The sequence below is a fragment of the Trachemys scripta genome, chromosome 9, assembly GCF_013100865.1.
Source record: "Trachemys scripta elegans isolate TJP31775 chromosome 9, CAS_Tse_1.0, whole genome shotgun sequence".
Classification (NCBI taxonomy): domain Eukaryota; kingdom Metazoa; phylum Chordata; order Testudines; family Emydidae; genus Trachemys; species Trachemys scripta.
In genome coordinates this window covers 11,021,854-11,047,070 of record NC_048306.1, presented here as the reverse complement: position 1 = coordinate 11,047,070, position 25,217 = coordinate 11,021,854, and the positions used below count along the sequence as shown (strand labels likewise).

The following is a 25,217-nucleotide window of genomic DNA, read 5'->3' as shown; positions in this document are numbered from 1 at the left end:
ACTTGCCATTGATGTCAATGAGAGCAGGATCAGGCACCTAGCGTGTATGTGTCATATACATTCTTTATCACGTACATACAACTCAGTGACTCACACAGTTACTGAATGTAAAAGCACACGTGCGCACACAAATACAAGCCTGATGTTCCAAAAGTCTAAATACAGAGTAATGCAGTAGCCTTTAATCTCTGGCGATGTTTTAACAACCTGTTCAAGGTCTGTGCTCCTTGTGAAAAAATAATTCATACAAGCCTCACCACATCTGACGCAGTTGGCAGTCTTTGTTCAGAACAGTTACAGTGCTAAGTACAAAATTAATCACTTAGACACAGGTTTATGCTGACTTTTACCTGGAAACCGGTGGCCTCGTCAAACGCAGGATAAAGAAGATGGAGACGCATTCGTAGAGCAGACTAGAGGTGAGCTTGCATGGTTTCTGTCTCAGCCCGAACTTGAACAGAGGGCTTCATTTACCCCCAGAATTATAATGCCCAGTCTCATTGCAGTTGTACTGTATCCCACCCAGTATTTTGTGTGCAGCTGGGAATGGCAAGCTAAAGTCTCATTCCTCTATGGTGAGCCTGGACCCTTTTTATTTACTAGAAACATCTCAAACGAAGGCTGTGGGATTTTTTTGTTTGCTGTGTGGAACTAATCACCATACATTTAAATGGAGAGCTGGTAGGCATATATTTCCCTTTTATACAATGTGTGTGTGGGAGTGCCACTGCCTACTGCTATTAGGGTTATTCATACCATCTCACATTTCACTGTAACACATGAGGCTGCAAGAGCTATTATAAAGGGTGTGATTATTCTAAAAGGGTAAGTAGTGGTAAGTATTGCAGGCCAGTGGTCCAACAAATGTGTAACGCTCAGTAGTTCTGAATAGGTGAAGCTGGGAAGGGATCTCTACCAGCTAGGAATATAGCAGTAGCGGATTAGAGTTAGTTTGTGGAGTAGTCTGTTCTGTATTTTTGGCCTGGCTCTGCATGATTTAGTGCATAGTGTTGTCATTGTGAGCGAGTTGAGTCTTTGACAGAGAACGCAGACTCGTGTCCAACTCATCACCCCTGTGGGGAATTAGCCCTCGTTAACTCAGAAACAATAATGCAACATAAGACTCACGCTAAACCTCTTCCCCAAACATCCCCATTTTATTGTTCTTGGGTGGAAATGTTAGAAGATACAGCAGCAGCCAGCCCTATGACCCACCCCACGCCCAGCCCCAACGGCAGAAAACCCCATTGTTCACAATTCCAACTACTGCCTCTTACAGCAATGCTCCCACACGGCAGCCTCCGTGGGAAGAGGAGCCTACTCACTCCTGTTCTCCCAGCTCCAGCTTCAACCCAGTGCCAGTCTCACCCAGTGCAAGAATCACTGAGGAAGTGCCATGTAGTCAGCCGCCCCTTCCATGACTGCATCGTCCAGGCCAAAACGTAGGGGGACACTGCATTGCCATATGAGGCATCCCGTGCTGCGTCGAGCTAGAGAGCCGAGAGGACTACAGCGTGCTGCTTGTGTCCAGCAGCCTCAGTAAATAATCACCTCTGTATTCATTCCAAGTCCTGTCTTTTCCTTCGCATGAGGAACAGGTGGATGCGTCAGTCCCCTCTTCCTTTTATCCAACCAGAAGGATCCACTCCTCCTTTCTCCCCACCACTCGAACACCTCTCGTCTGCCGGCTAGCTTTTTTCCCCCCCCTCCAATAATTACTTTATTGATGCTGCACCCAGGCCCAGAGCTGTGGCCACTGCGGGGGCACCACACAACTTCCATGTCCCAAGCATTAGCTATGCTCCTGCTTCTCACACAGCCGTTCTCCTCGCAAAGGCCCCAGCTGCAACTGCCAGCCAGGAGCCTATAACACCTGGGTCCCCCTACTCCAGCCACAGCCCCATCTACTTCACTGGGAGCAGGATTTGGCCTATTTATAGGGGAAAGTTTACTTGTCTAGTCTAGAGGAAATCTATTAAAATAAACCTAGAGAAGATTAATGCTGCTCCCTTGTTATTCCTCCTCTGGTATGTTTTAGGTAGGGGTATTTTCATAGGCTCTTATGGACCCTTTCCTCAGTTGTCTGCTGTTTACACACACATTTGCTGAGGTTGTTGTAGGCAGGAAGAGAGGGGCATGGGCAGCACACCATTCATCTGAAAAGCCCCCTGAAACCTGCAGTCAGGCCCTGGCTGGCATCAGGGGAATTATATGATCAACCAGTTGTTTGAAGAGTCCGAGACTTGAGGAGTTCTCCTCCTGTTTAAAAATCACCTAAAGGAACAGCTCAGAAATGCCTAACATGGCATATTCCAAGAGCCAATTCCTGCAGGAGCCTTGAAAATGAATGATTTTGCACAATAGCAACTACAGGAAAGATCTGGCTGTGCAGGCGTGTTGGGTAAGAGCTAAAGGACGTTTTCAAGCACTAAGTCACTGCAAACATTATCGCCACTGCTGGCTACTAGCCAGGTTTCGCACAGGGCAGGTGCTGAAGTAAGAGAGAGGAGACATAAAACTAACCATATATGCAGTCCTCTGAGAGGCCAGTTTTCATAGGACAAATTAGCGAAATGCAGTTCAGCTTGTATGGTGCACTTTAAAATGAGAGAAGTCAACATTAGGAACTTAGGAAGCGGCTTTACAAAACTTCTTTAGCCTCAATTATTTTCTGTGTATCAATACCTGTGGCTTGTTTCACTTAGATGGGATTTGCAAAAACACCAAAGTGATTTAGTAGCACAAAGTCCCACTGAAAGTCAATGGGATTTATGCTTGTAAATCACTCCGCTACTTTTTAACCACCAACCCACCCCCGGTTACTCCTAAATAAACTGCCACATCCAGTTGTCACTCCCAGCACCTCTCCTACTCCGCAGTCTTCTAGTGACAATGTTACATGCCTCCTCCTGTTAAACACACATCACTATTTGAACAGAGGCGGAAGAGCAAGTGTATCACTCCACATGGCTGTATTAGGGATTTTTGCACCAATGCAGTAGCACAGACGCGAACCCCCAGAGCAGATGTGCTGCACCAGTGTAAAGTGGGGACTGCAGCGGGGGGGGGGGGCAGGGGAGGGGGACTTACTTCCCAGGTTTTAGACAAGCCCTTAGTTAACGTAACGGGGACCTCTCCCACTTGCAGGGGAAACTTTCTATTTCTAGACTATGTTTATATTGTCCGTCTCTTTTCCTTAATAGAAGCACAAGTTTTCAAACAAAGCAGCAGATGATGATAAAATTGCAACCCCTCCCCTTTCCTTGTGGTTTTGAAATCCCAAGATAAGGACCACAACGCTGTGCAGTGCTGCCAACAGATCAGAAGGCACAGATGACCCAAAGTCACCTAATTCTGCTAGTCATGTGGCCCCCAGAGAGCTTAGTACTGCTAGTACAACACATGGGACCCCCTTTATCCTTCACAAGAACGGACTGCCTGGTCAATGGAGAAGAAGAATTCACTCATTGGAGAAGAAAGAATACACCATTTAATTTGCATGTTTAAGCAGGTCAGGCTGCAGGTCACGTCTATGTTTTCAGAGAGACCCCAAAGCTGGTCTTCTCTCTCCCTTTTCCTTTCTTCTTTTCCTCACTGACACTTCCCTGACACTGTTGCTGTTTGCTCAGCTCTCTATTAACACTCCTCCAAACCCTCTTTTGTCACGGGAGTCCTGCTGCTGTCCTCATGCAAATGCCCAATTCCAACTGTTTCTCCAAATTGTCACAGATGCTTCCGGTTCCATCCAGGCCCGCCGACAACAATTCCAGGCCCCAGGGCAGAACAGTCAATGGGCCCCTAGAAAGGGATGGCTGAAGTTTACAACACTACTGCTGCACCTGCACTGACTGGTACCCAGCGAGCTGCCAGCTGCACTGCTAGGCCGGCTCTTCCGGCACGGCCAGGGCTTCCACATGCCCACCCGGCTGCCTTCACCGCCGCCAGTACCACCCCGCACCCCGCATGCGCCTAGGAGCCCTGTGGCCTGCCCAGGCAATTTGAAAGGGCCCGGGGCTCCTGGACGCCGCCACCACTACCACAGTGGCAGCAGCTGGGGGCCCCCAGGCCTTTTTTAAATCGCCCAGACCCCATGGCAATTTCCCCCTTTGCGCGCCCTTCCTCCCCCAGTTGGTGGGCCTGGATTCATCTGTGAAGAATGACTTATCTAGAATACATTGGGGCCAAGAATTTAGCAAGTTTCAAAAAAGGAATGGAACATTTCTACAGATAACAAGAATATACAGTTAATGCCAACAAAAAAATAACATAAGAATGGTCTTGTGTGGTCAGACCAATGGCCCATCTACCCAGTTTCCTGTCTTCTGACAGTGGCCAATGCCGGATGTTTCAGAGGGAATGAACAGAACAGAGCAATTATTGAGTGATCCATCCCCTGTCATCCAGTCCCAGCTTCTGGCAATCAGAGCTTTAGGGACACCCAGAGCATAGGGTTGCATCCTTGACCATCTTGGCTAATGGCCATTGATGGACCTGCCCTCCATTCTGGAAGAGATATTAAACCTCATACTACAGAGTTAAGTAAATCTCTAATCATAGGAGATTAAGATGAAATTTAATGTAGGGGGCAGATTACCCCACACCTGCCTACTACTGGGTTCATTCTCTGGTGCCAGTCACTGTCAGACATGGTACTGGGCTAGAAGGCTCTCAGGTCTGAGCCAGTCTGGCAATGTTTATAGCTGAAGAGCATTGTGAAAGCCTGAACCATATATCCACCATCAAAGCAACTAGGTCTGTAGGTTTCCTTTGGTACTGCACGTGCTGTCATCTCGACTGGTTATGTGATAGATGTCCACGACACTGTACATTTAACAGGAGTATCTAGTGTGATTACACAGGGCTGTTGTATCAAGGGCAGGCCTCTGAGCCAACAATGCAGCTGACTATGAACTGCATATATGTTATGTAGGTGAAGTTTCATGCCCCTGCTTCATCAGGGTCACTGAATAATTGCTCCTTTCGTACCAAACATTGTTTTCACAGGCTTTGATCGCATCATCAAATCAAGCATCAGAATGTAGCAAGGAAGTTACAGAGGTTCTCTTTGCTATTAGTGATTATAACAAGGGCTGCCAATAGCAGATGCCATAGTTAAGACTGAAATGCAGTTTCTATTCTCCCTTTTCAGCTGCTCATAACTTTCTCAAATAAATTTCCTTTTAGGCTGAAATGTTCAATGTTGATCTTAGCTCAAAGGTGATTTATTCTCCCCTGCACAAAGTTTGAGCAAATTCGAAAGTTTGAGAAAAATATTTAAGGTCAGCTGGTTTTTAAGTTTTGGTAGCATAAACACTCAGATATTTCCCCCTTACCCTCTCTGATCCCACATATTCCAGGCAGAAATTTTACACTTGCATACTAGTAATTCAAATGGCTGCAATTATAAACTTCAAATGTTCTCACTGAGACCTATGAAACAAGCCCAGTTTAAAGAAAAGATTGGTTCAGTCTATTTAAAGATGAGTTTTGTTAAAAGGATTTCAAATAATGGTTCCTCCTCCCATCACTATACGTCTTTTGGGACATATTTTTAAAGATAGCTGAAATCAGGTGGCCTCAGTTAAAGATGTATTTGTTTGCTTCAAAAGCAAAATAGGTCTGATGCTCAGAGATTACAAGGAACTGCAGCTGGGCTGTAATTAAAGGAACTTTTGAGCTCTTCTAAACAAAATCATCAGAAGCCTGTCAGCTGAACAGCTCCATTTGAAGGCATTTTGGAACTGGCTCTGAAAATGGGATAGCGCTGAGCTTTATATTTTTCCTCTTATGTTACTTAAAATTCAAATTAACGTGAATGCACTGATGAGTCTAAGAAACACAGCACCCAGAAGTGGTAGAGAATGTTCTCTCCCACAAGGTTAACTCAGACAACTTGCACACGTGCAGTGGTTTTTATTCCTTTTTTCCTTGTTGAATGTCGAACTGGCCCTGCAGATTAGCTGCAAAATTGGGATCGATAGTCACATTTTCTCAAAGTTCAGGGGTTCTCTCTTCTGAGGCTTTGGTTTGGCTCATTATTATAGACAAGTTTGGATCCAGATATTCCAAAGTTTGGGGCCATTCATAGCCTGTATTTGTGTTTGGGCCCATCTCTAGTAAACGTAGATGTATTAGATGTATTTATAATGAATGGTTGCTATAAAATACATCGTCTGCACAACTTGGCCCAGCTAACATTGTGAATAAACTTTAAGCATTGGACTTTCCAGATTTTGAATGCTCAGTGTTAGTAAACATTACAGCTGAGAAATTAATTTTTGCAATTTACTCACACACACTCACACAATATTACGTCTGTTGCTGCTTCCAGATTATAGAGCTCCAACTGGCATCTTACATATATATATTTCCAACACTTATCCTTTGACAACTAGGGACCACTAAACAAAAATAGCACAACAGAACTGACCTAACACCATCAGATAGGAAAGTGATCTAATCAAGAAGTACCAAAAATTGCCTTGAATTAGACACCATTCAGTTAAAACCTTACTGCATCAGGAAGCTCTTACCTGAGTGTGCACTCAAGCTCACCAAAGTGTGCCCCTGGGGAAGCAGGTGAGAGCCTTCAACTGAGAATGCTCCAACAGTCAATATCAAAAGTACCTGAGCAGATCTCAACAATCCCAATGGGACATCCCTAAGAGACTTCATCTCCCACTAACTACATCCTAGACCATTCGCTGCTTTAATTATCATAACTATTACCTTGAATTACACCTGGAAGCAAAGAGGTAGCCAATATAGAGCACTAATGTTATATGTTATGGTTACACTATTACTCGCACCTCTTAGTTACACAAGTTACACAGCAGAGTAATTCCACTGACTTCAAAGGAGTTATTCCTGATTTATACCAGTGTGAGAGAATCAGTCCCTGTAGCTTTACCTCATGAACCACTGGTCCTGCTCTCATCTTCCTCATACTGCATGTAGCTTTGTTCCAGTCAAGTTGACAGAATTACATCACTTCTTCATCCTAAAACTTTGGTCAATTATTTGTTATTGTAATTCTCTACTCCCCCTTCCCCCCCCCCCCGAGAATAAATGGGATTTTCTCACTTTAAATATATTGCCAATGTGTTACACATCCTGCAGCATTTGCAGTTCTATCAGGAGTGTTTGTTTATGGTACCATAATTCAGTGCTATCTGGATTGTAGGAGAGATCCATAATAACTCATCACTGCTCGAGAGAATATTATTTTCCTTTCCCGTCAATATAAAATGTTGATTTTGTTAGTAAATATGCTGTAAGAGAAGGGGAGAAATGCAGTTGGTTCCCTAGCAACCAACTACCTTGTAAGTGATAGGCTATTAGGAGAGTTAGGCGTTAATTGTTCTAAGTGCTGCTTGTGTTCCTGGGTGGGAGTCAGAAGGAAGATGATGAGGAACAACTGGGTGGATAAAGACAACTGGTCCCCAATGGCTGAGTGTGAAAGACAAGGCCAGAGGGAACCTCAAAATCAGCACTAAGGGAGAAAAATAAGTGGAATCCTGTCCCTGTGCTTGCAAACATTCTTGTGTGGACTCTTAGGCCTTGTCTACACTACGAGAGTAGTTCGATTTTACTTAAATCGAATATTTGGAATCGATATTGCAAAGTCGAACGTGTGTGTCCACACTAAGGACAGTAATTCGACTTTGTGAGTCCACACTAACGGGGAAAGCGTCGACATTGGAAGCGGTGCACTGAGGGCAGCTATCCCACAGTTCCCGGAGTCCCCGCCGCCCATTGGAATTCTGGGTGGAGCCGCAAATGCCTTCTGGGTAAAAAAAAAAGGGGCCAGGGTGCTTTTGGGTAACTGTCGTCATCCGTCCATCACTCCCGCCCTCCCTCCCTCCCTGAAAGCGCCGGCGGGAAATCATTTCGCGCACTTTTCCAGTCATTGACAGCGCGGACGCCACAGCACTGTGAGCATGGAGCCCGCTGCAACCATCGCTGCAGTTGTGGCCGCTCTCAACGCCTCGCAGCTTATCATACAGGTTGCCCTGAGGCAGATGCAGAAAAGTCAGGCGAGGAGGCTACGTCAACGCGGTGATGGCCTGAAGTCTGAGAGTAGCACAGACCTCTCAGAAAGCAGGGGACCCAGCGCCGAGGACATCACGGTGGCAATGGGTCATGTTGATGCTGTGAAACGGCGATTCTGGGCACGGGAAACAAGCACTGAGTGGTGGGACCGCATAGTGCTGCAGGTCTGGGATGAATCACAGTGGCTGCGAAACTTCCGCATGCGGAAGGGAACTTTCCTTGAACTTTGTGAGTTGCTGTCCCCTGCCCTGAAGCGCAATGACACCCAGATGCGAGCAGCCCTGACTGTCCAGAAGCGAGTGGCCATAGCCCTCTGGAAGCTTGCAACGCCTGACAGCTACCGGTCAGTCGCGAGCCAGTTTGGGGTGGGCAAATCTACCGTGGGGGTTGTTGTGATGCAAGTAGCCAAGGCAATCGTTGATGTACTGCTGCCAAAGGTAGTGACCCTGGGAAACTTGGAGGCGATCATAGATGGCTTCGCAGCGATGGGATTCCCAAACTGCGGTGGGGCCATAGATGGAACTCACATCCCTATCCTGGCACCGGACCACCAGGCCAGCCAGTACATTAACAGAAAGGGCTACTTTTCCATGGTGCTGCAAGCACTGGTGGACCACAGGGGACGTTTTACCAACATCAATGTCGGATGGCCGGGCAAGGTTCATGACGCTCGTGTTTTCAGGAACTCTGGTCTGTTTAGACGGCTGCAGCAAGGTATTTACTTCCCGGACCACAAAATAACTGTTGGGGATGTGGAGATGCCTATAGTGATCCTCGGGGACCCAGCCTACCCGCTAATGCCCTGGCTCATGAAGCCCTATACAGGTGCCCTGGACACTGAAAAAGAACTCTTCAACTACCGGCTGAGCAAGTGCAGAATGGTGGTGGAGTGTGCTTTTGGACGTCTCAAGGGGAGATGGAGAAGCTTGCTGACTCGCTGTGATCTCAGCGAAACCAATATCCCCATTGTTATAGCAGCTTGCTGTGTGCTCCACAATCTCTGTGAGAGCAAGGGGGAGACCTTTATGGCGGGGTGGGAGGTTGAGGAAATTAGCCTGGCTGCTGATTACTCACAGCCAGACAGCCGGGCGATTAGAAGAGACCAGCGGGAAGCGCTGTGCATCCGGGAGGCTTTGAAAGCAAAGTTCCTGAGTGAGCAGGGTAACCTGTGACTTTCTAATTTTGTGTACAGAGAAGCCTTCACCCCACTTCCAACACACGTTTCAAAATAAAAATAGTTCTACTTTGTTAAAGCACACCGTTTTCTTTAATACTGTTTTCGCGGGAATTTTTTAAAACTGGGACGCAGACTGTGGTGCGGAGCGGGTGTAGTGTAGTCGCGCGAATGCAGCTTCTAAACTCAAGGACTGACAGGCTCCGCTGCGGTGGGATGGTTCTTTCAACGGAGCCTGTCACCCCTCCTGATACGGACTGTGTGTATGGGGGGTCTATGTGAGTTTGTGGCAGGGGGGGGACGGTTACAGATCCCCTGCTGTGTGGCTCTGTGATCCTGCCTAAGGACCGCCGCTTAAGATCTCTAACTGCCCTCCCCTGACACAAAGTCACAGAGCAACCCACCCCCCACCACATAACATGAAAAGAACCTCCCAGACTAACCAGGGTAAGTAGTCACTGCATCACTGCACTATGTATGTGCCCTGCTGCTGTGCCTGCCCCCGACTATGTACCCTGCCAAAGGTGACTGTCCTGTCCAATTACCAACCCCCTTTCCCCCCCCCCCTCCAAAAGAACATGATGGAAACAGTAGTTAACAGAAACATATTTTTTATTATCAACTACACATGGGACTGGGAAGTGAAACTTGGACGGGGGCTTGTGTCAGGCGGGAAGGAAAGAACTTGTCAAACTTTGGGGAATGAGAGCCTTCTGCTGCTCGAGCTCTCTGCAGGGGTGGAGTGAGAGTTAGCAGGGACTCTGCCGCCTCTCCTTCTGTGCACTTTGGGTGAAGGGAGTATGGGACTTGGTGGCGGGGGAGGGCGGTTAGAGATGGACTGCAGCGGGGCTCTGTCCTCCTGCCTCCGTTCCTGCAGAACATCCACAAGGCGCCGGAGCGTGTCCGTTTGCTCCCTCAGTAGTCCAAGCAGGGTTTGAGTCGCCTGCTGGTCTTCCTGACGCCACCTCTCCTCCCGATCCATGTTGGCTTGGTGCATTTGGGACAAGTTCTCCCGCCACTGGGTCTGCTGTGCTGCCTGGGCTCGGGAGCAGGCTATAAGCTCTGAGAACATGTCCTCCCGTGTCCTCTTCTTCTTATGCCTAATCCTCCCTAGCCTCTGGGAGTGTGATGACAGGCTAGGTTGTGAGACAGTCGCAGATGGGGCTGTGGGAATGGGAAAAAGGGAGTGAATTCCTCAGAAAGATAAATGTAGTTGTGAACAAAAAACATAGTCTTTCTCTGTGAACAGGACCATGCACAGCACCTATCACATGCGCACTCAGCACAAGGTCGAATTCTCGGCCTTCGCATTCAGTGTCTGGGGTTTTGCAGAGCACTTTTGAGAACCCTGTCAGGACAACGGAATTGCTCTTGCACGCAGACATGGTAAGCCGTAGATTCGTGGCAGCTTAAAACTTTAATATTAGCAATGGCCTCATTTCACATTGAAATCAATGTCGGTCCCTGCTGCCAGCAATCCGGCAAGCAGGAAGTCTGCTCCTGTCCCACACCCTCGCGGCTGTCCCCGGGAACGATCCCTTTCGGCTGACCCTCTCCCGCCTCCACCGCGTGGCTGCAAACCAGCGGTTACAGTTCTGTAAAGGAACGGTAAAGCAGTCCCAACACTAACATTCCCCTACCTCATTCAAAGCAGGTCATCATGAGCGACATCACCCTCATGAGGATCTCTGAGAGCGACAGACAGAGAATGCTCCGGGAAAGCCTTCAAAGACCAGGGCCGTATGCCGCCATGCTGTGCCAAGCAATGATTCCGGAGTACTTGCTAGTCTCGTGGCGCGGCAACGTGTCCTACTACGGAGGACCCAATAAGGCCGCTCTCCCCAAGAACCTAATGCAGCGGATTTCAAATTACCTGCAGGAGAGCTTCCTTGAGATGTCCCAGGAGGATTTCTGCTCCATCCCCGGACATATAGACCGCATCTTACTGTAGCTGCAGTAGCAGGGACTAAACAGTAGAGCGGCTTGGGCAGGACAATCATGCAAAACCGGACATTGCTAGATTTTTTTCAAATAGTTGCACTGCCCATGACTGAACCGTTAAGTTAATCAAACTAATCATGAGAAACCCATTTTTTAAATTGTTAATAATCATGTTCTGTTACAAATAAATGTTTAGATGTTTACAACACTTACTGGATGATCCTTCACCAGATTCTGTGTCCGGGGTAACGGCTGGGGAGGGTTGGTAGGGGATCTCTGTAAGGGTGATGAAGAGATCCTGGCTGTCGGGGAAATCAGCGTTGTGAGCGCTGTCGACTGCCTCGTCCTCCTCATCTCCTTCCTCATCTTCCCCGTCCGCTAACATGTCCGAGGATCCGGCCGTGGACACTATCCCATCCTCAGAGTCCACAGTCAGTGGTGGGGTAGTGGTGGCGGCCGCACCGAGGATGGAATGCAGTGCCTCGTAGAAACGGGATGTCTGGGGATGGGATCCGGAGCGTCCGTTTGCCTCTTTGGTCTTCTGGTAGCCTTGCCTCAGCTCCTTGATTTTCACGCGGCACTGCGTTACATCCCGGCTGTATCCTCTCTCTGCCATGTCTTTAGAGATCTTCTCATAGATCTTTGCATTCCGTCTTTTGGATCGCAGCTCGGAAAGCACGGACTCATCGCCCCACACAGCGATGAGATCCAAGACTTCCCGATCAGTCCATGCTGGGGCCCTCTTTCTATTCTGAGATTGCACTGCCATCAGTGCTGGAGAGCTCTGCATCGTTGCCAGTGCTGCTGAGCTCGCCACGATGTCCAGACAGGAAATGAGATTCAAACTGGCCAGACAGGAAAAGGAATTCAAATTCAAATTTTCCCGGGGCTTTTCCTGTGTGGCAGTTCAGAACATCCGAGCTCTTACTGCTGTCCAGAGCGTCAACAGAGTGGTGCACTGTGGGATAGCTCCTGGAGCTATTAGCGTCGATTTCCATCCACACCTAGCCTAATTCGACATGGCCATGTCGAATTTAGCGCTACTCCCCTCATCGGGGAGGAGTACAGAAGTCGAATTAAAGAGACCTCTATGTCGAACTAAATACCTTCGCGGTGTGGACGGGTGCAGGGTTAATTCGATGTAACGGCGCTAACTTCGACATAAACGCCTAGTGTAGACCAGGCCTTACAGAGCTCAGAAATGTTTCTCCAGGTCTGACAGGTTTTATGAGGGATTTTGAGAATTCAGCACCTCCAGCATGCTTAGGAGTTTTCCTACAACTTCTCATTCCCTGCTTGATTTCTTTCTGACTCACACCCAGTGCTGGTGGCTGCCTACACTGTGCAGTTCCCCTTCTGCTCTTGGCCCTGAGGTCCCACTGTGCTGCCTCCAGTAGATCCTGTTTGAAAATCTTTATTCAATAGGTGGGTCAAGAATGCCTGCACTTCAGAAGTTGCCCTTGCATCACTGTACAAGTCTTCCTTCTCCAGAAGGGGCTTGGACCACTAGCGGAGGCCTTAGTGCCCATTTCTTTGACATTCACCTTCTCTCATACATTTGTGTCTTTAGATATTAGCATATGTTACAAAACAGCCCTGTTGCCCAGTTTAGCTTCTACAGCTTTTCAGATTATTTCCACAGTAGGGCACGGACATCTCACCCACTACTCTCCTGCCTGCATATGGATATTACATGCAGTGCTGTCTGCTGAGAAGTTTGTGCAATTAATTACCCTAAAAGGCAGCATGGATTCCACAAAGCATGTGTGTGCTGCTACACAAACCCCAGAGGAGCCCATAAACACCTGCAAACTGTACTTTGGGGCTGGGAAAGCCAAGTCTGAAGTGTCCCTCTCCCGGAGACCTCCAAGGATGAAGATTTTGGTTGGTTTTCTTCCATTTCTCCTTCTATTCTCCTCTACTAAATTGAGTCAGAGTATTGGCTAGATAGATGACTGGTATTCTAACAGCACTCACCATCTTCAACCACAAAAAGCAACCACAAAAGCCCCCAGACCTGGAGGGAAGTTCCTTGTTTCAATCCCTTTTTCCCCATTCCTTCCCTTGTTTAAGATTACCTGGTTCTGGTGGCTGATAGTATCCGTCTAGGTGTCTGCATGTGTCCAGGAAAAGGAAGCTGAAACTGAAGAGTAAGCCCCTCCCAGGGGTGGGATTATGACAATTAGGGATTTCTGTATGAAGGTATATATAGCTCTTGGCCTGAGAGTAGTCTATGGAGAGAAAACCTAGAGAGGCTCAGACCAGGGGTTCTTAACCTGCAGTCTCCAGATCATTAGTGGTTTGCAAAGTCTTTCCTGGTGGTCTGTGGAATGAAAGAGTTTATGAACCACGTATTGGGGATGGGAAGTTATCAGGGAGGGGCAAAGCATCTTTTTCTTTATGAAGTGGTCTGCAGAATGAAAGAGCTGGACCTTCGCTAATCTAGGCTATTCCTGGGGCTGGCTAAAGCCACTTTCCTTTGGCTCTAGCTTCTATTTATGCATTTTTCACGTTTCATTAACTTGTCTATTTTTCTATTGCTTTTGTTTAGCCACACTCGATATTCAAACTTAGTAACCAAGCCATATATCACCAGATGTTGTACTATAAAACCCTGCATGCAGTTTAATGATACTCCATGAAGCTGGCCATCTTAATATAAACATGTGATTTGGTTGGTTTTATGTCTGTTCTTCCCACTTGTGTAGAGCCATGTGATAATGCTGCTATTTCAGCCAGCACCAAGGAATGGGCCTCTGACACTGAACAGGAGAATGCTCTGTGTCCGTTAGAGTAATGATATTGTCTGGAGAAATAAAGGTAAGTTTTTCCAGGCAGGGACTGTGTCCAGCTCTGACAGTGTACAGTGCTTAGCACAGCAGGGTCCCAGTCCTGACTGGTGCCTCTGTGTAGAACCAAGATATAAATATTACTGATTAGATCATAAAATTGCAGGCTTTGTGGCTGTAACCAGGAGTATAAACCAGCTATCTGAAATCCATATACATTGGCCAGCCCACTGTCCTCCCCTACCTCCTGCAGCATATACTTAACCTATTAAGGCAAACCCCATTACATAATATGAGCACTACACTTGTGTGAGTGGCAGAGTGGGCCTTCAGCTCGGGCATGAATGTATGACACAGGAGATGTAGGTTCTATTCCCTGCTCTGCTGGCCAAGGTCATACAGGAAGTGGCTAAGTCCCTTCATTTGTCTGTGTCCCTTTTGAATCTTCTCTCCCTCCCCCAGAAAGCTCAAGGGTGTCATTAAATTAAACTCATTAAAGATTGTGAGGTGGCCCATTACCGTAGAACTTAAATAGGGGTGCCATATAAGTATATAATCTAGTTTGATAAAGTCTTGTCTGTTTGATGGCTAGATAGAAGGGCTGTCCCTGCACACACAGTCCTGTCCATTTGCTGGATCAGGAAACAGGTCCTGAGTCAGTTTAAACACAAGTTATGTATCCCAATGTCCTTTCTTTATCGCTGGTCTCTACAGAATCCATTTGAAGGCTAGATCTAGAGACCCTGCAAAAGATCGGTCTTCAGTGTAGGCTTAGGGATATGGCAGGGTAGATCCATTTGCAGCATCTAACCCTCATACATACTGAGCTACATAAATGAATTCAGATTAGCTCCTAAAAAACAACTAAACCAGTGCAGTTCACCCTGTGATTAGAAGGATAATATACTTGTTTTTAGTTTTCTGAGTGACTGCTTTACTACTTTTAATTATTAAAAAAAAAACTAAAAATAAATTGCTAAGAATTTTTAAAAAGTTTAGTAAAGAATTATTTGACTTGGTAAATAAATAAAAAATAAATACTCTTTTTTAAAAGAAGAACGGGACAGTTGCCCTATTTTAGGATCAAATCCCGCAGTCCTTACTCTGGCACCGGGACTGTTGCCTGAGCGATGATTAAGGAAGGCAGGATTTGGGCTCTTAATAAAGTAATTGTGTAATTAAATATAACTGGGTCGCTAGTGTCAGTATTTTTTTTCTTTGTTATGTAGATCAAATAAAGCATTTCTTTCTTTTTTGGTTTAGTGTTTGCTTGGACCCCGCAGGGCCTCAATAACGCAATCGCAAGTGGTGTGTTTAAAAGGCCTCTTAGTTGCTCAGAGAAGCCACAGAAGAGGGCTATTAACTGGCCAAATTAGGCTATTTATTTTTGTGAGCTTTGTAAGTCTGGAAAAAAGAGAGGCACATTTTCGTTTGGGAGAGTGGTATTTCAAATAGGTCACAGGAAGCTCTGGCAGGCTCAAAGCAAGGGAGAGAGTCAAACATTAACCAGAAACATTTTGCAAGTGCAAATCGACATTTAGGTTCCTAATGGCTTCTGAAGACCACTTTAAACATCATTTATGATATATAAAATTGTGGTTTTGCATCACAGTTGGGGCCCTGTTCACACACACGCCTGATCCTGCAAGGCCTCACATGCAGAACTCCAGTGGGAATTTTGGCCCAGATCCCCACAGGTAGTTAGGCACCTAACTCCCACTGAAATCAATAAGAGTTGAATGCCTTAATGCCCGGGCCTGCATGCCTGGAGGGCTTGTATGACTGGGCACCTAGGGCTTCATCTTGCAAACTTACAGCTGTGAGTAGTCCCGGTGTTTTCATGGTAGTTAACATTATGCCTGGTAAGCATTGGAAGGACAGGGCCCTTACTAGTAGATGCAAATGGCTTGTTTGGTCCCTTCGCTTGCACTGTCCATTGACCAGTTCTGAAAGTTTGATCCATCTTCCCCTGTGCTGGGTTTGGTTTTCTCACTTTAGAGACTCACTGGGCCCAATTTTCCTCATCCCAGAGTAAATCAGGAGTGACTCCACTGAAGTGCTTGGAGACACACTAGTGGAAACAAGGAGAATCAGGCCCAAACTTTTTATACACAAGATTGGTTTGAAAAGTGTCTCTTCTCTACACAAGTTCAATAGAAATGGCAAATATTCTTTTTATTACCTTCCCTTGGGAAAAGGAAAAAAATAAAGATCTTCATCTCACAGATGGAGTGATCTGATCTTGAGTGGGAGTGACTTAAGTGACACGACTCATTGGCTGAGCTAAGCTCTTTGGGGCAGGCGAGGATTGTCATTTTGATCTGGGCTTGTACAGAGCCTAGCATGATAGGGGCCTAGTCCATGACTGGGGCTCCTAAGAGCTTTCTCAATACAAATAATAAATAACTGTAATAATGTGAGTACATTTAAATAGGTAAGTCTTTGCAGGACTGAGGACAAAGTTCAAATATAGAAAATCAATGAAGTTTTCCTATAAAATACTATCTTATCAATTTCAATTGCTAAATAATTAATTCACTTTAATAAATGCTTCCAACTGTAAGACTACATAGAGATAGATACTAAAAATACAAGATATATTACAGCACTGTTGTCTTCCTAAAATTCCTCCATCAAACATACCACACCCTTTAACACTTTGGGCTACATTTTTCAGCATTCTATTTGCTGGGATGTCTCAATATTTGATCCTATAAGTTCCCTACTATATGTCACACTAGTGCTTTGGATAAAGAATGATAAACCTCTGTCAACCAGCCTTTCAGTAACTTGGTAGAGTGTTAGCAATATCAGATACCAAAGGTCACAAATTAAATAAAGTCTTTATGAGACATCAACTATTATATATAGAATATAAGACGAGAACAAACAAGGAGCATCATAAACTTCTTTTATTCAAACTCTGAGAATGAAATAACTTCAACTCACAGCAAGCTAGCTGATTTGTATAATATATACAATGCTATCAGTTAAAACAATTAAATATGGGCCTGACTCTGCCAAAAACAAAATTCATCTAGCTCCCAAGATAAGTCTGCACAAGGTAATCTATATTTTAGGGCAGTATGATGATTTTTTTAATATTTATTTTAGCTATAGTATCCTTATACTATATATGAACAGGCACTGATTACTTTCATGATTTCAAAGTGATTTTACACTCCCTTTAAAATTAGTGAGGTCATTTAGACTACAATTTCCAGAATGCTCCTGTAAGTGACATGGCATAGTCCACCATGTTGATATCAGATTGATGAACTGTTTTTCGGATGTCAGGTAAATTGATACTAAATGGCAACTTTGTTGTACCAGAATGATTGTGTATGCTTCTGAACTGGCTTATAATGTAAATGTTGCTTCATCCCTAGGGTTGGTGAAATATCCGTCCCATATATTGAAATGTGACTTTCAAAAAAGGCCCTATATGAGTTTTGTAACTATGCTTTTTCTTTAAAAATGTGATGTGGCTGGATATATCTAATGTACGACAAAGCCTACTTACTGTGGACTGTGAAACTGTGCTCAGAGGGCCTTGGGAGTCTTTCCATTCACTCTAATGGGCTTCAGATCAAGGACTACAGTGACATGGAATCTAAGTCCTATAAACAGGGCCGACTCTGGCTTTTTTGCTGCCCCAAGCAAAACAAAAAACAAACAAAAAAACCCCCTGCGGGGCAGCCAAAGTGGGAAAGCAAAAAAAAAAAAAACATACGGGGCGGTCGGAACCAGGGTGCAGGTAGACTCCCTGCGCTGCAGATGTGCCCCGGGCTGCGGAGAGCGCGCCTTGGCTAGCGGGGAGGAGGGGGAGAGAGCGGGGGGAGAGAGAGAAGGGGGGCGGCCAGGGCTTCCCTCAGTGGGGCGCTTGCCACTCGGTCCCTCCCGCCGCGCCGCCTGCTGGGAGGGCTCTGTGCCGCTCTGGTCGGCGGGGAGGGAAGGACGCGGGCTGCCCTGCCAGGCTTGCTACAGATCTGGCACCGGCTGGGGCAGACAGAGCAAGCAGGGCACTCCCCTCCTCCATGCTGCTGCCCCCTACAGGGCGGCCAGAGCGGCAAACCAAAAAAAAAAGACGGCCATGCCACCCTAGGATTGGGTGGAATGCCGCCCCTTAGAATCTGCCGCCCCAAGCACGAGCTTGCTCGGCTGGTGCCTGGAGCCGGCCCTGCCTATAAATCCTGCAGCTCCTTCAGTGCAGTGCAAAGAACTTTGATTGCCCTTATAATGAAGCTTCACTCTACCTATAGGAGATATTTAAATATACTCTAAGTGGGCTCAACTTTTAAGAATAATAAACACTTCAAGGGTCTTAGTACCAAGCCCTCAATATAATAGCATAATTCATACTCAACACATAGATCTGTTTCTTTGTTCTGCAAGACACCAGAAAGATATCTAGTTACAGAGGGTAAGATAACATTCTAGCAGTGCCTTGCCGTGTCTAATTGCTCTATCAGTGTGATTCTGTTAGTCAAGCTCTTTATCTGTCTTCCTCTATCACTTGGATTCTAGCAGGAACCAACAAGATTCAAACCCTATGTGCTCATCGTTACAAAGTGAAATTGTTTCTTCTAGATGTATTAAAGACCTGCACTTGTCCTCCTTCCAATCACAACATCCCATCCTCCTTTCATCTTCAGCCACAGCAACAGGATTCCAAGAAGGAGAAGAGATAGGAGATTCCCCATTATCCCATGTGCCATTGCTGAGGCTAAAGAAAAGTCCTTATTAGTTAGCCGATGGCAGAGGTGCCGTTCTACAGTCATCACTGCAGGTAAACTGGCAACTGGCAAAAAGATCTGTTTACTGGGAAGCTGTTTTGGGTTCCACTCTAGTTCCACCAAGTCACTTTAAGAAACAAAACAAAACAAAAAAGAGTTCACATACCATCACCTTTAGCCTCATATGAGGGCATTTCGGTGCATGTCAGGTTTGATCTGTATAAGGAAACCTATATGCACTTTGCCTAGTGCAGTGTCTTGGTAGTTAACAGAGCCAGGCTAATTTGTCACCACATGCACATATCAGGTACATTTGAAACTTTAACATGAAACTTTAAATTTAAAACTAAAAATCTGTGACTCACTGTTAATTCTGATTTAATACAATTATTTAATACAATTAAACAACAAGAAGAGAGAGGCCTAAACCAACTCCTAATCGATCGAGACACTTCTGAACTTTGGGGAAGATCAAATTCATCACCAGCCTGTCACCCTCATGTGCCAATTGCTGTTGCTGGTCAGGTTGGTGTCCCAAGGTGGAGAAAGTGACACAGCACAAGTAAGGACACTCTGGGGGATTTGGGAAAATAAGTTTGTTTGGTTGGTTTTTTGCTAACAAACATTTAAACAAGGCAAAAAGTAGTGCTATAAATGCAGAAGCACTCAGTTAGATGACAGTTGGATAAGGGCATTGCTCTCAGCTTCTACTGGTGTGTTAGTATCTTTCTTTTTTGTATGCCATCTATTCAAGCAGTTCTGCAAAGCGTATCTAGTCACAAAGGCTCGGCAAAGTACCTAAGCATATGCCTAACAGCTTAAAAAAGTTAGATATGTGCTTAAGTACCTTGGCAAATCACAGCCCAAATGCTTACTGACTAAGAGCCCATAAAGTCCTGAGTGCCGCTGATTCCCATGGACTTCAATGGGAGTCGACAGCTCTCAGACTTCCAGGCCTGAGCCCAAAGCTAGAGATTTTCAAAATAATTCAGGCCTGGGGTTTATCTCTGGTCAGCTCAAGAGCTCGCCTAGGGGGTTATAACGGGCTGTTTCCCCTAGGCACAACTTCAAGGGAGTCCTTGATCAATTAATTGGTATGCCAGATGGCTTCTGGTTTCCACCGGAGGATAATTCTGGCTTGCAAGCAGCACAGCAGTATGAATGAATGACTCTGGAACAGATCAGCTTTACTTTTGCAACGTAAGTGCAAGTTGCACCTTGGAGATTGCGCGGGGTAGGTTTACCAGTGACACAGAATCTAAAGAACCTCCTCCTCTCTTTGGCCTGTTTTCTTTTTGTCTCTTCTCTTTCTTCATTCAGAAGAAGCTTTTGCCACACCAGATGGTAATTCAGTTTCTGACTTGATGGTGAGAGTGCCAGACATAACACGCGTTTGTCGCCAAACTGGTAAAAAGGATGATTTACCAGCTTGTTTTCCTTCCATTGGATTACATTTCTTTTGGAAGAGAAAGTAATTTTAATTAGAGCTGGATAAGAACGAGAATAAATACAGCGAGATGCAAAAAGTAACACTCTGTAAGGGCTGAGAGGGGAGGGAGAACCATATTCAGCAAAGTAATGTCTAGGAGAGCTCTGTGTTTAGTTAGGTGGGTCCCCATGGCTTTCGATGCTTCTCACTAGCAGCTCCCCTCACATCCCATCCTTCACATGGGTCATGATACATTAATATGACTGGCATACTTAGCATGTACTAGGTGTCTTCCAAACAATGAGGGAAACCCAGGCCCTGCCCGAGGACTGCATATTCTAAAGAGATAAGGACACAGGACGGGTGGGGAGATGGGATAACGCATACTGGACAAGCAGACCGATCAGGGTCTTCTGACCCTGCATTTTTTCCTGCCCTGAAACAGATGCATTCAGGATGTTGTTGTTGTTGTTTTTTTTAAATATGCATTGACAATGGGTCCAATATGCAAAGCTGACATCAGCATGCAATCTAGATTTTGAAGCCACAAACTTCAGCTGTATTCTGATCTTGGGCTTTGGTTTGGCCTATTATATAGAGATAGGAGTCAGATGCAAAGGACCAGATTCAGAGATGATGGATGAAGTGGCACAAGTTGGATCTCTTAGACGCCCTTTAATCTCTTCCTTACCTGTGAGTAAGGTGCAATATGATTGTGACACACAATCTAAGGGACTGATCTTTGTTCCCTGGCTTCAGTCGCATGACATGGGCCAGGCTAACAAAAGGTTATACCCTTGTCTGATGTCAGGGCTCACTATCCATCAGCTCCAATGACTAATGTCACATAAGAGAGACCAGATGAGTGAGGTAATATCTTTTATTGGACCAACTTCTGTTGTGAGAGAGACATGAGATTGACATGGCTACAACACAATAAGTTACACCTCCTACTGGTTTGTTGGTGTGTAAGCTGAAGTAATGAGTGTCTGGCTCTAATCATTTTCAGTGACCAGTCCATTTCCTAATGTAGATCAGACTATTAAGACCCATGCAAACTGCAACTGCTATTTAAACTTGGTGCTAGCAGCATTCTACCATGGTTTGTTGATAAGGATGGACAGGGAATTTTTTGCTTACTTAGATTGTAAGCTCTTCAGCCAGGGATCATCTATCTTTTTCTCATGTTTGTACAGCACCTAGCACACTGGGGCCCTGATTGGGGAACTTAGACACTTTTGCAATACTAATAATATACAATAATAAATAGCCAAACTAGCCTATAGTCTACCCCATAGGTGGTCCACAGCCAGGTTTTTAAACACTGCTCTCTACACAGCGATAGGGTGACGGCCCTACTGATCAGGGAAATTATGTCAGAGTCATAGTAGCAAACACTGATATGACCTATTGCAGTGAGGGCCTAGATGTGAAGACTAATTTTGGAAGAGTTATCCAAAGTGATTTTGAAGTTGTCATCCGAATAGCAGAATTATTATTGAGTCAGTGGATAAAGACGAAGTCAAATAATTCAAAACTCTAAAGGTGGTGGCAGGGATTTGTTAAGATAACTGAAGAATAATTATTGCTATAGGCCTCTGGCTAGATATGCAGCTAGATTACATGATTAAAGTAGAAGGACTCATGAGTTCTGCCTCCTCGTTTAACACCAAGTAACCAATTCAATCCTATGAGGAAATCTCTTGCTTTAATACTCAGTGGGAGGCTGTCATGCTCCATGAGTTGGATACTTGCTTGTACTAAAATCACTATACTAGGTACTGCATAATGAAGAGACATGGAAAGTAAGGATATTAGTGAGTGGGAAACTTAACAGCAAGGAGAGTAACTGAAATGGGAACCTGTTAGAGATTATCCACAGTTGTAGTGTAGGATTTTCAAAAGCACCCAATTCCCACAGAAAGTCAATTGGAGTTGGCCACCTAAGTGCTTTTGAAAATCCAACCCATCATGTCTACTTACTTGTATTCAGAACCTGAATAACCCAGCCTCTCATGCAAGGAAAGGGAAAAAGAGGAGCCCGATCTATTTCTCTCTCTCCTACAAAGTTCACCATTTTTACTTGACTCATCCCCTGCCTAAACCGTCTCACCGCCTCTTTTGTACATAGCTTCTTTCATGTCATTTCTTCCTTATTTAAACTTCGCAAACTATTAGTATTTTGTAGAAAAACTAAATATACTGTGGGAGAATTACTTTAACACACAAGAGTTCTTGCACCCTCTACAACCACATTTTCACCTACACTTGTAGTGCGCAGCGCTAGGCTGCACAGAATAGCAATATTACCACTATGTCTTCATGCAGGGTCGGCTACAGGCACCAGCGAAAGAAGCAGGTGCTTGAGGCGGCCAATAGAAAGGGGCGGCACGTCTGAGTCTTCGGCGGCAGGTCCCTCAATCCCTCTCTTCCTCTTTGAGCTGCCGCCGAAGAGGAAGAGAGGGAGCGAAGGACCCGCCACCAAATTACCGCCGAAGGATGAAGCGGCACAATTGAGCTGCCGTGGAAGTGCCACCGATCGGCTTTATCTTCTTTTTTCTTTTCGCCGCTTGGGGCGGCAAAACAGCTGGAGCCGGCCCTGATTCATGAGCCAATTATCAAACATGCTGAGCACCCTCACGTCCCATTGAATTCATTTGGAGGCCTGGTTTAGCACTTCTGAAAAATCAAGCCTAGTAACAAACAAACTAAACATACTTACATCCATTCCTAGGTCTGTCCCAGAAATAGGACATCTTTATTCCCAGGATTTGTCTACAGAAATAGCATTGCTAATAGCTATACAAGGACCATTTTTGTAATGCTATGGTTCATCACTGTATTTTATGTTAATACTGTATCAGAAGTAATATGCATGTGATTAATAATATCTTAACCTAATGGCTGCATTCTTACTGTAAGATCTAACTAGAAAGAACCTCATTAAAGAAACAGGGGCTACTATTATCCTACTGGGTATGCTGCTTTTTGTGAAATTACATTGAGAGGTTTCTTTATTCAGTAATTTGATACTATGAAATAATGTGATCCCCAAAACATACACTCCCAATGTATAGAACAGACTTGAATGGAAATATGGTGAATAGCATCTGAAGAAGTGGGTTTTTTACCCACGAAAGCTTATGCCCAAATAAATCTGTTAGTCTTTAAGGTGCCACCAGACTCCTTGTTGTTTTTGTGAATACAGACTAAAACGGCTACCCCCCTCAGATACTTGAGATAATCTTTGGTTTTTCATGTTTCTTTCTCTGGGACATAGCTTGTCAATTAAGTCTTCTACTCCTGTAGATCTTACACAGTGTTGCTGTTATCTGTGGAATTTTTTTTTTATTATTTTAAAAACTAAGCCGATATAAACATAGCTTATTTTGACTGTAATAAAATAAACTGTGCTTTTTTTGGAAACACAAATCCTTACCATACATTTCTTCTTCTTGGAGGTGCCTGACCGCAACTGTATCCCAGTGAATGACTCACTCATGCAGGAGTACGGCTCATGGAACGTTTTATCTTCACTGATTCTCTGCCAAATAAAATCTGCAGCAATGTTTTTCTCTTTGCTGCATTTGTTTCTTGATATGCTTTAAGGGCACAAGCTCCAAGTGTGAGAAAACACCACAGCGTAGGGCCCTGATCTGGCAAAGAGCTCCGTGTAGGCGGACTCCTGGGCCTGCCTTAAGCCCCAGTGAGTTCAAACAGTCTCCACCAGCTCAGGGTTCCATGCCCCACTGAAGTCAGTGGGGTTTTGTGAAGGTTCAGGAGCGCCAAGCAGGATTAGGGCCCAGTTTTTAAAAGTGAATTCATTGCTTGTGAACGGTAAGAGACTGACAGCCCTGGAGGTGGAAGGCCTCCTTATCTACCGGCCAGGCACAGCATGGGAACAGCGTGCGCAAATCCTGACCCTCTAGGGACAAAGGAAAATTCCATCACCATCTCTGCACAGTCCATGACTTCCTTCATAAAGCTTCCAAGAAAGATGCCCCTTAGTGCAAACGGTGGGGGTGGTTTGGGGAGATTTACTTCTGCCCTATAGAGCAGGGCCCAAGACTTATTTCACCTAGGCCATTGAGCAGTTATCATATGGCAAGAACTTTCAGTCACTATCACCTTGGGCTTGATTTGAAGTGGCAAGTTAAAGGTTAAAAATTCTCAGCACCAATCTCCCGAGGGACAAGAGATAAGATGGAACATTAAGATTTGCATGCTGTTGTATCGGGAGGTGAGGTCTGGATGATCACGTTCTTCTAGAAGCCATTCCTCTAAGCATTTTTTATACTCTACCTCAGAAGACCCTTAAATACAAGCGTCTCCACGCTGATTCAAATAGTTGAAAGTTTCCGCAACAGCTTCACAGCAGATCTCCTCAGACCAAGTTTTATCTCGGTTGCACTCCTTTCATCACTGAAAAGGACTGTTTGACTGTCCTTTAACTTTATAGCCAAATCCAACAGCGGAGGCAGGGCAAGTAACTGAAACAAGAACACCCCCTTATTTCCAAGCTTACAAAATGCACTCAGAATGGTGTGTGATTGAAAGGTCATTGTGAGGAACAGCTCAGCTGGTGATTACTCCCCACAAGTCCATTTGGTCCAGGTAGGTCCTCAGCGTTGTATGCAACTAGACGTTCTCTCTGTTAACACAGGACTTTTTTCTATGAGAGGTGACTTGATTCACTGGAAAATTAAATGCTGGATGCTCACAAAGGACTTGCCTAGAGCAAGACACTGCGGAAAAAATAAAATCCCAGAAGACATGCACATTAACACAATGAAAACCTGTGTGTTGCCATCAACCCCTGCTGTACCAGCTTTCTCATACCTGATCTACTCTTCTCCATAGTAGACTGCGATTACCCTAGACCCCATTCACCTACACTGCACATAAATGTAATAGTCTGGCTGAATCTAACCCTAGGTAAATATTATAAATCTGAGACAAGACATTGCTTTGTAAGTCACAAATCAGAGTTTAAAGAGCAAATTATTTTTGTTGCCAGGTGTTTCCTCAGATCAGTGAATTTAGCCCATGAGTTTAAACAGCTCCTCAGTAGGGACCAACATGCTTTCTTCTGGTAG

General features: G+C 45.2%; 1 long non-coding RNA gene across 1 annotated transcript; it reads left to right on the top strand.

The window, feature by feature from the left end:
- The first annotated feature begins 246 nt into the window (after positions 1-246).
- LOC117883405 lies at positions 247-23,678 on the top strand. Its single transcript, XR_004647254.1, has 4 exons — positions 247-419; positions 13,876-13,987; positions 18,612-18,745; positions 19,105-23,678. It is a non-coding gene; the product is annotated as an uncharacterized LOC117883405 (long non-coding RNA).
- Positions 23,679-25,217: the final 1,539 nt, after the last annotated feature.